At 53.4% G+C, this 9,133-nt stretch overlaps 1 long non-coding RNA gene across 1 annotated transcript; it reads right to left on the bottom strand.

Annotated features, from left to right (window-relative positions):
• Nucleotides 1–377: 377 nt before the first annotated feature.
• On the bottom strand, nucleotides 378–1,978 carry LOC125945861 (uncharacterized). Its single transcript, XR_007467166.1, has 2 exons — nucleotides 1,513–1,978; nucleotides 378–511 (listed from the first exon to the last, which is right to left on the bottom strand). It is a non-coding gene; the product is annotated as an uncharacterized LOC125945861 (long non-coding RNA).
• Between the last annotated feature and the right edge of the window lie 7,155 nt (nucleotides 1,979–9,133).

Below are 9,133 nucleotides of genomic sequence, written 5' to 3'. Positions count from 1 at the left end.
TGCTACAAACACGAAAGCGACAACAAAACCACGCGTACAGAAAGGGACAAAAATAACAAAGCAACAAAGGACCTAAGCAAAGAGAAAGAAATTCAACAAGAGGGGACACTCCCATAGGGCCCAGCGGCCGAATTGACTGCAGCGTGCCAAGCGGTCGGTGTCGATCACTTGCATCACTTCCGGTTTCGGTTTTGGACGCGCGTATTTTGAACGCAAGCTAGCACGCCGGCTGCCGCCCCCCCCCCCCCCCCCCTTTTTTTTTTTTTTTGCTCTTCGTGCAGAATCGGTTTATTATTTAGTAAAAATGATTGCGAACGATCTCGTAAAGTCCCATCGAATCTGTGCCACGTGCAATTTCACAAAGTAGACGCAAGACCTTTTGTGCAATGAGGAAATATTTATTTTGCTCTATATAAAAGCTCGTTCCGCGCTTTTTGTGCGTTCATTCAACGTTGTGACACCAGCAGGTAAGGCAGTAGTTCCTGTACGAAGCTCCACCGGACGGTACCAGCTGAAAAAAAAAGTAAATTACAAGCATGTTACATTTGCAAGCACGTAACAGCATGTTACAAGCATGAGTCATTTTGGTATTTAGACATAGGAATACTGCGAGGCGAAACGTGCGAAAGCGGTGAATGGGCGGCATTACAAACAAAAGCAATTCGCTTTTACATACATGGCGTAGAAAATACCCGACTCATCCCAAACATATATGAAAACATCTGATTTCCAAGCGTTCCCCAATTTCCGGGCATTATTTCCTGCACTTTGGCACCACAAATACACGGGCGACTTCGCGTTTCCAAAACTTGGCCTCGGGCGACGCGACGGTACGCGACATACACAGAGACGGACGCAACAGGCACTCAAGACAAATGCGTGGGTGCAATGCCTTTTTTCAGTCCTTTAGAAGACGTAGTTTTCGAATTACAAGTTTCTGATATGTTCGTCGTTCGCGCGTTCTGCCGGCGCCAGCAGCACACCCCATGTTATCACTCTTGGCAATCGCCCATCGCGTTTTCAACAGGCGTGATTACCGAAAGAAGGTATATGTTGTACAAAAAACGTCACAGACTTGTCCCTCTAAGATTCATTACACGCCAAACTATATCACCACGGCCGAGCTGCTTATCGCTAACTGCGTCACAGCGCGCTGTGCGGCCAGCGTGCCTCAAAAGTACCCCAGAAAGTAACGAAATTGCTTTTCAGTAATGCCTGGCGTCAGAGAAAGCGGCACAAACTTCTCCTAGCAAGATGCACTAGACTACGCACCACGGGCGAGTTAGTTCTCGCTAACTGCGACACGGCGCCCTGTGCGGCAAATGTGGCTCAAAAACCGAAATAAGTTACCATAGTTCTCTAGGAAGCGTCGGAAACATGTCTCAGCACGATTCATTAATTCAAATTAACTGCGCCAGGATGGCCGAGCTGTTTTTCGCTAACTGCGTCTTAAGTCTCGGTCCCGTGCCGTAAGCCTAATTGCGTCGTAGACTGTGAGACAAGATTTCTCACCTTGCCGTAGTCCAATAGTGCAGTGGTGTCTTGTCCCAGTGCAGAATGAACGCAAGAATACGCCGAGAGCCCAATAAACCAGGTTACATTTAAAAAAGAAAAAAAGAAGGAGACAGACGGGTCGCCGCGCGCGAGCGCTCAAACGCGCGCGCAGCCATCCTCGCTGGCTTCGGGGGAGTGTCTGGCGGATGACGCATGTAACTGGCGCGTCATTGACCTGTGGCTAGGTAAGGCAAGGAAAATAAGTCGCAAAGCTTAAGTTCATTTATACGCAAAACGTTTTAGTTTTCGCGGCAAAGAATTTAAAAAATAAATGAATGCCTGTTAACTTAAGTTCACTTTCTTTTTTTTCGATGCTCGCGGCAGCTAACGTTCGGTGTCAAAAGTATAGCGTGACGTATGGTGACGTGTTTCCTGTTGCCAGTTTTTGCCGAGTGTCCCCTCTTGTTGAATTTCTTTCTCTATGACCTAAGTTCGTCAGCGGGCGTAGAAAGGCTTAAGACGCACCACGTGGATGACTTCAGGTCGTGCGCGGCGCCGCTGTGATTGCGAAATACCGTCTGGCACGACCTCATAGTCCAGTGCGCCAATGCGTCGGATGATCTTATATGGTCCGAAATAGCGACGTAAAAGTTTCTCGCTAAGTCCTCGTCGGCGTATCGGAGTCCAGACCCAAACACGGTCTCCGGGCTGGTACTCGACGTAGCGTCGTCGAAGATTGTAGTGTCGGCTGTCGGTTCTCTGCTGGTTCTTGATGCGCAGGCGGGCGAGCTGTCGACCTTCTTCGGCACGCTGCAAATAGGTGGCAACGTCGAGATTTTCTTCGTCGGAGACATCCGGTAGCATGGCATCAAGCGTCGTTGCCGGTTTCCTTCCGTAGACCAGGTTGAACGGCGCCATGTGCGTCGTTTCTTGCATGGCCGTGTTGTATGCGAAGGTCACGTACGGAAGGATGGCATCCCACGTCTTGTGTTCGACGTCGACGTACATTGCCAACATGTCGGCGATGGTCTTATTTAGGCGCTCGGTGAGGCCATTCGTCTGCGGGTGGTAGGCGGTGGTCCGGCGATGGCTTGTCTGGCTGTAGCGCAGGATGGCTTGAGTTAGTTCAGCCGTGAAGGCCGTACCTCTGTCGGAGATGAGGACTTCTGGGGCACCGTGGCGCAGGAGGATGTTCTCAACGAAGAATCGGGCTACCTCGGCGGCACTGCCTTTGGGCAAGGCTTTTGTTTCGGCGTAGCGGGTGAGGTAGTCCGTAGCTACGACGATCCATTTATTCCCGGACGTCGACGTCGGAAAAGGCCCCAGTAAGTCCATCCCGATCTGCTGGAACGGTCGGCGAGGTGGCTCGATCGGCTGTAGAAGTCCGGCTGGCCTTGTCGGCGGTGTTTTGCGTCGCTGACAGTCTCGGCATGTCCTTACGTAATGGGCGACGTCGGTAGAGAGGCGAGTCCAGTAGTATTTTTCTTGTATCCTCGCGAGCGTGCGGGAAAAACCGAGGTGTCCAGCCGTTGGGTCGTCATGGAGAGCTTGCAGAACCTCTGGACGCAATGCTGAGGGTACCACGAGGAGGTAGTTGGCTCGGAGGGGCGAGAAGTTCTTCTTTAGGAGAATGTCGTTTTGCAAGAAAAACGACGCCAATCCTCGCCAGAACACCTTCGGCACAATGACGGTCTTGCCTTCCAGGTAGTCTACAAGGCTCCTTAGTTCGGGGTCGGCTCGCTGTTGTTCGGCGAATTCGTCGGCACTGATGGGTCACAAGAAAGTGTCGTCACCCTGGTCGTCTTGTGGCGGCAGTTCTACGGGGCGCGAGACAAGCAGTCGGCGTCAGAGTGCTTTCGCCCGGACTTGTAAACTACGGTGATGTCGAATGCTTGAAGTCTAAGACTCCATCGTGCGAGGCGACCTGAAGGATCCTTCAAGTTAGCTAGCCAACACAAGGCGTGGTGGTCGCTCACAACTTTAAAGGGCCTGCCATAGAGGTAGGGACGAAACTTTGATGTAGCCCAGATGATGGCGAGGCACTCATTTTCTGTTGTGGAATAATTTGCTTCCGCCTTCGATAGCGACCGGCTAGCGTAACTTACAACCCTTTCTAGTCCGTCAGTCCTCTGCACAAGAACGGCGCCGAGTCCTACGCTGCTTGCGTCGGTGTGGACTTCGGTATCGGCGTTTTCGTCGCAATGCGCAAGTATAGGCGGTGATTGCAGGCGTCGCTTCAGTTCTTCAAATGCTTCGAATTGCGGCGTCTCCCACTTGAACTCGACGTCGGCCTTCGTGAGGTACGTCAGTGGCTCAGCGATCCGCGAAAAGTCCTTGACGAAGCGCCTGTAATAGGCGCACAGTCCAAGAAATCTACGCACTGCCTTCTTGTCGGCGGGCGGAGGAAAGTTGGAGATGGCTGCAGTTTTCTGAGGGTCGGGGCGCACTCCAGACTTGTTGATGACGTGGCCCAAGAACAAGAGCTCCTCATATGCGAAGCGGCACTTTTCTGGCTTTAACGTGAGTCCGGAGGTTTCGATTGCTTGAAGAACTGTTTCAAGGCGCCGCAGGTGTTCTTCGAAGCTTGAGGCAAACACAACGACGTCGTCCAAATAGACGAGGCAAGTCTGCCACTTCAAGCCTGCCAGTACTGTATCCATGACGCGTTGGAAAGTCGCAGGTGCCGAGCAAAGACCAAACGGCATGACCTTGAACTCGAACAGTCCGTCTGGTGTTATAAACGCAGTCTTCTCCCGGTCCCTCTCGTCGACTTCGATTTGCCAGTAGCCGGTTTTGAGGTCCATCGACGAAAAATACTTTGCGTTGTAGAGTCGATCCAAGGCGTCGTCAATCCGTGGGAGGGGGTATACGTCCTTCTTCGTGATCTTGTTGAGGCGACGATAATCGACGCAGAAACGCAGGGTTCCATCCTTCTTCTTCACTAACACCACGGGGGACGCCCACGGACTCTTGGACGGCTGGATGATGTCGTCGCGTAGCATTTCGTCGACTTGTTGCCTTATGGCTTCACGTTCGCGCGCCGAAACACGGTACGGGCTCTGACGGAATGGGCGGACATTTTCGTCGGTGATGATGCGGTGCTTGGCGACAGGGGTTTGTCGAACTTTTGACGACGACGAGAAGCAGTCCTTGTATTGCAGGAGCAGAGCTTTTAGTTGTTCTTTTCTGCCTGCGAAGGTTCTGATTGACGTCGAAAGTTGGTTCAGGTATTATAGTCGTCGTTGCAGGTGCACTGGAATTCGTGAAGGCGAAAGCACTGCTGGCTTGTACTATTTCGTCGATGTAGGCGACCGTGGTGCCTTTGTTAATGTGCTTGTATTCAGGGCTGAAGTTCGTGAGCATCACCCTTGCTTTCCCTGCACGTAGCTCAGCTATGCCTCTAGCGACGCAAATTTCACGGTCAAGCAGTAGGTGATGATCACCCTCGATGATGCCCTCCATGTCTGCAGGCACTTCGGTACCGACGGAAATCATTACGCTGGAGCGAGGCGGAACGGTGACTTGTTCTTCAAGCACATTCAAGGCATGGTAACTTATGCTTGTACCCGGTGGTATCGCGTTGTGCGTTGAAAGCGTTATCGACTTGGATCTTAAGTCGATGACTGCACCGTATTGGTTTAGAAAGTTCATGCCTAGGATGACATCCCTGGAGCAGTGCTGCAGGATTACGAAGCTCGCCGGGTAAGTGCGGTTGTTGACCGTGACTCGCGCTGTGCAGATTCCAGCCGGCGTTATTAGGTGGCCTCCCGCTGTCCGGATATCGGGTCCTTGCCAGGCCGTCTTCACCTTCTTTAACTTGGCGGCGAACGCGCCACTGAAGACGGAATAGTCGGCGCCAGTGTCGACGAGAGCGGTGACGTTATGACCATCGATGAGCACGTCTAAGTCGGTAGACCGTCGATCGGTTGCTGCCTTTAGTTTCCCGGGTAGCGTATTCCTATTTCAGCCCCCGTACAGCGCTCGACCGCTGGCGCCACGCTGCGCCGCTCGCGCGTACCGCGTTTCTAGGTGGTTGCTTTCGCCGAGGGCGTTCGAACGCAATCATATGGTTCGCATGTTTGCTCAGCTAGCAAGTGTGGCTGTATGGCTGAGTGGTTACGGCGCTCGCTTCGGGATAGTGCGTACGCGGGTTAGATTCCCGCCTTGGCTCAATTTTTTTTTTTGATTCTATCACGCTTTTCCTTTTGTTTTCCTGTCTGTTTGCCAGCGCGGTCGTTTGAACCCCGGCGCCACGGCGGAAGCCGTGGTGCCGGGCGCCGACGCGAAGCGGCGGTCGTTGGGGTGTTGCGGAGCGCAGCGTAGCAACACCCCTAATAAAAAAATACTGCTCCAGTCAGGTAGACTGCTCCCTCCCTGATAGGGAGATTATATTAGGATCATCAAAACAGTGATGCGTTTATTTAGGAATGCCACCGATCCCCTAACAGCAGGCTAGTCAGCCCCAACCCAGCGTGTTCTCCGTATACGCCTCCTCCGTTCCAACGGCGGCGGCTAGAAACATGGTACGCGCGAGCGGCGCAGCGCGGCGCCAGCGGTCGAGCGCTGTACGGGGGCTGAAATAGAAATACGCTCCCGGGTAAGGGCTGGGAGATCGGCCCCGGGTGGGACCGGTGTACTGACGGCGATGCGGCGAGATGTAGCGGCCTGGTGACGGCGAGCGTGAGGGTCGTCGGGGTTGCCACTGGGCTCCGGCGAGGTAGTCGGCGATGTCGCGCGGTCGTTCACCCCGCACTGGACGCGGCGCGTTGACGGCGAACCCTCGTAGGCCCATCTCGCGGTATGGGCATCTGCGGTAGACATGGCCGGCTTCCCCGCAGTGATAGCAGAGCGGGCGGTGGTCGGGGGCGCGCCAGATGTCCGTCTTCCTTTGGTAACTGCGCTGGGCGACGGGCGGGCGTGCTGGCGGCGGCGGCGGTGGACGACGGAACTGCGGCGTTACGGGGCCCTGGCGCGAGCGCGGAGGGGTGCCTTGACGACGGGCGACGGCGGCGTAGGTCAGCGCTTCCGGCTCGGGTTGCGGCGATTCGGGAAGTCCTAGCGATTGCTGGATTTCCTCCCGCACGATATCGGCGATGGAAGCAACTTGAGGCTGCGACGACGGTAGCAACTTCTGCAGCTCTTCGCGTACTATCGCCCTGATGGTGTCTCGTAGGTCGTGGGAGAGACCTTGGACTTCGGCGTAATGTGGCGTCGAAGGGCGATTGTATTGCCGGTTGCGCATGTCCAGTGCTTTCTCGATCGTCGTAGCCTCCGAGAGAAAGTCTTGGACTGTCGTTGGTGGATTCCGCACCAGTCCGGCGAATAGTTCCTGCTTAACTCCCCGCATGAGCAAGCGAACTTTCGTCTTCTGGCATAGCGGGGTCGGCGTGCCGGAATAATCGAGTCATTTCTTCAGTGTACATACATAGCGATGCTCTCATTCAGGAGCTGTACACGGTTTTCCAACAAGGCTGCAGCTCTTTCTTTACGGACGACGCTCGTGAAGGTGTCCAGGAATGCGGCTCTGAAGAGGTCCCAGGTTGTTAGTGCACGCTCCTTATTCTCGAACCAGGTTCTGGCGCCGTCTTCAAGCGACAAACATGGCGCAGCTTGTCGTCGTCGCTCCATTTGTTGAACGTCGCGGTCCTCTCATATGTCTCCAGCCAGGTTTCAGGGTCTTCAGCCGATGATCCACGAAAGGTCGGTGGCTCCCGAGGTTGTTGCAGCAGGATGGGGGACGCTGGTGCTGCCATTCTGGTTGTTGACTTGGCCTTGATTGCAGTGGTCTTTTCGGGAAGAAGTCCTTACTCCGGCAGAAGTCCTTGCTGCCTACGGCTAGCTCGCTGTTCCTTGGCGACGTTGGTCTCGTCCTCAGGTTTCGGGCTTGGGTCACGGCTTTGCGGGGGCGTTCGGTGCATGAACGAACTAGCACATCCACCAGATGTCACGTAGTAGTGGCGGTAAATAAAGCCCCTATATATAAGTAGCGCCATCCACTTCCCTCCTCCTCCGTTCCACTATCGCGCTCGGCGCGATATCGACAGTGGCACCGCCTGCGTCGGGCCTGCCGTGGCAGACGACAGCTAACGCGCTACCAGAGGAAATCCGAGGAAAACTTCGATCGCGCCCTGCGGAGAAGTTTTTGAGGCGCAATCTTGCTTCGTCAGTCAGTAACTGGTTATAATAATGCCGTTTTGGAAGTAGCAACGCGACGATGCGAGATGGCGCAAATATCAAGTGTGCAGCAAGCGTTTGCGCACGCCGGATGGTAAACAAAAAATGCCTTTTGCCCTCGCCTTGTCGGTTGCGGCAACTTAAGGCGCAGCAGCATGCTATCACAACGAAGTTCTTGTCCCTAACACATTTGATCCGTTTGTGTGTACAGCACTTTCGTCGCACAGGCCCGAGAATGGCAGTCGGAGCGCGCTGGAAAGAAAAAAATATACAAAAGCGCAACGCGTGCTTCCACGTGACATGGATTCCCCAATGGAGGAGCGGAGGAGGCTGGGGCGACAGGAGGTGGCGAGGAGGAAACGCCGGGGTGAGCGCGGTGGCGGCAAGATCTAGGAATGGCGCTACTTTTTATATATAGGGGCTTTAGCGGTAAAGAAAGCAGTCGCAAAACTGTGTATGACGAAACTGGTTGTTTATGGGGCGAACCTGTGCCCACAAAAGCAAGCTACACTCAAAGCACAACGATAGCGGCGAACGCAGTCGGCGATCGTCGAAAATCTGATCAGCGGCGAGACGCGTCGGCTTTTATACCTGAGTCATCGAAGGTTCCAGATTAATCCCCGATGCCCGCGTGTCTTCCAGAAAGTTCTAGACAATTCACGTCGGTCACACAATCAGATAACATAAGCGTCGGTGAAAACAGGCAACGAAAAGAAGCATCGATAACGTTCTAGAAACTTCCGATACAGGCGCGTCCTGCACCGAGCGATAACGTTTAACATTTGTTAGCCGGTGGAAAGCGGCCACCGGTGAAAGATAAACATGTATACGTGTCAATACTAAGCGGCGCGCGAAAAAACATGGCGTGTTCCAAATAACCATGGACTGGTGCAGAGTGCAAGCGTTTGCGACATTGTTTTATCCTCCATCCTTGTATCAGAAACCAAGCATGCTCTTGCTAAATCGAATCATTCTTGGCCACTAAAACGTTACTATGTTTAAATGCACCTAAACCTTGGAACGCAAAAAGTTTCCGGGTCTTCAGGAGTGAAGAATGTGCAGAATACCGTCTTGTTTTAATTTATTATTTATTTCATATACCTCACAGGCTCCAGAAGGAGTAATGCGTGAGGGGGGCGATACAGATAACACTTGTGTAGCCAAAACATGTTATACATTTACATAATATGAACAGAACAGCTGTATGGCAAGCACAGATAGCAATATAAACTGGGCCCGTTTTCACAGAAAGCTCTTATGTTAGAATTGTTCTTAAGACAAAATTCCAGCCAATGCTGATGCTGGACATATCATTAGCGAAGGTGGCCGGGCAATGGCAATTAAAGAACATTTACGAGGGAAGCTTTGCGAATTCGGCCCCTGCTTCGTCGGCCTCGCGACCGTTCCGTCGTCTACTCGTTCAGAACCCACTCACGCCAAAGCCATCACCCTCTCCTGAGCCAAT

Source organism: Dermacentor silvarum, chromosome 1, assembly GCF_013339745.2.
Source record: "Dermacentor silvarum isolate Dsil-2018 chromosome 1, BIME_Dsil_1.4, whole genome shotgun sequence".
NCBI lineage: Eukaryota > Metazoa > Arthropoda > Arachnida > Ixodida > Ixodidae > Dermacentor > Dermacentor silvarum.
The sequence above is the reverse complement of the archived record's forward strand: the minus strand, read 5'-3'. Positions and strand labels throughout refer to the sequence as shown.